The sequence below is a fragment of the Homalodisca vitripennis genome, chromosome 1 (genome assembly GCF_021130785.1).
Source record: "Homalodisca vitripennis isolate AUS2020 chromosome 1, UT_GWSS_2.1, whole genome shotgun sequence".
NCBI classification, from domain to species: Eukaryota; Metazoa; Arthropoda; class Insecta; order Hemiptera; family Cicadellidae; genus Homalodisca; species Homalodisca vitripennis.
In genome coordinates, this window is record NC_060207.1 from 60,732,861 (window position 1) to 60,734,640 (window position 1,780).

Here is a 1,780-nt window from a genome sequence, read left to right on the forward strand (position 1 = left end):
CCAAACACTTTGTACGATACGATTATATATATATATATATATATATATATATATATATATATATATATATATTATTTGTAACATGGCTATAAACCGTGACTACAGTTTTATACGGTAATCTGACCCTCTTGTTATCGATATGTTGTGATTTATTTATGTCTCCAATGAGAGACATTCGAGGACTATTGGGAAGAGGCAAATATCATTAGAGCTTGGAACTCTATAATACTCGTATTAGGATCAAGAAGCACTCGTCGCATCAAGAACAACTTTCCAAGATATATCTTTCCCATCAAGACCAGGTATTGCCTTGTAACAGGAATCTTTTCTATTAAGTCTTGATCGTACAGTATGAGTAATTCATTTCCAGTCACTGTTTCCAAAAAAGAATGTTTTCCAAAAACAACACTTATTTGAATGATTTGAATAAATAACACACTGTTACTAGACCGTTATTATAAAATGCAATTGTTCGATTGTTTTAAATGCTTTATTGTAAAATATTGACTGTTTGAAAAAAAGTCACACATTTATTTGTGATTTTGATTCATAATACTTTTTATGAAGCATCATGTTAAATATTAAAATAAATGGCGCTGATGAAATATCCTTTAAAATGTCTATATACTGCATTAATAATTTTGTAACAATTACAGAGTATTCCGCTAAAAGATACAGTGAGATTGGCTGGTATCTTTTAAAGCGTGACTTGAAAATTGGCTCAAACATTACAGATTTACGTAGGTAACAAAGAAATAGTTGCCAAAGGAGTAAACGATATCAGTGCTGCGACGCGGCGGAACATCAAAGGCAAAACATCAACTCTTGTAGAAAACGTGGCAATTAAATTCTCCCGCTACTTCTTACCGAAGGGATGCCTTATTAAAACAATTTATCACTAACTACAGAACATCGCAAAGCGTGGATCAGCCGTGAACCTATAAGTCCTTATCATTGCTTTACTGAATATCCATCTTCCAATCAGTCATAACATTTAAATTTTACGTTTTATTTATAACTACACGTAGTTACACCAAATAACCCCCTCCCCCCAATATTTGGGGTAGTTGTGTGTTAACTTAAGGTTATTTAAGTTAAAGAATACAAAAATGTTAATTATTGTAATACGACATCCTGGTTTATGTTTGAGTTTTAGATTGGTGATTTATCTGCGGAGTAAAATTAATTTCCAGAGTTATTAAGAAGGCTTGAGCTTAAAGTAAAAAATCTCCACCCAAACCAAACAAAATTGAGATTATTATCAAGCGAAAAGTTTCCATTGTTATTTTAAAAGTAACTCTTATGACATGTATCAAGCTTTTGCTGAATCTTGGGAAGAACAACTTAATTGTGAGAAATTTTTATGAGCAGCTTTGTTTTCATATCATTATATACTAGGAATATGTTCAGTAATTTAATTTTTATAAAGGGGTAAAATACAAGTAGCATACTAGGATCTCGGTCATTTGTCATCGTTATTTCTCACAAAAATATAACATTACCTTTTAATTTAAATACATGTCCAGTTCCTCAAGAGCTCTGCTGTATTCAGCTAGATTTGTGCAGTCATATAGTTTGGGCTTTTTCTGACCACCCTGTATCCTCAGGTATTTTTTTGGATTATTTTCTACGTCAATTTTGACTGTGTTGAGTTCATCGCCAGTAAATTTGTGCTTGCATTACCTTATTTCTTTTTATTACTCCTGAACATCACGATAAATTGCAATCCTTGCAATGTCGTGTTATATATTTGTTACATATAACGATGTAAAGCATGCGA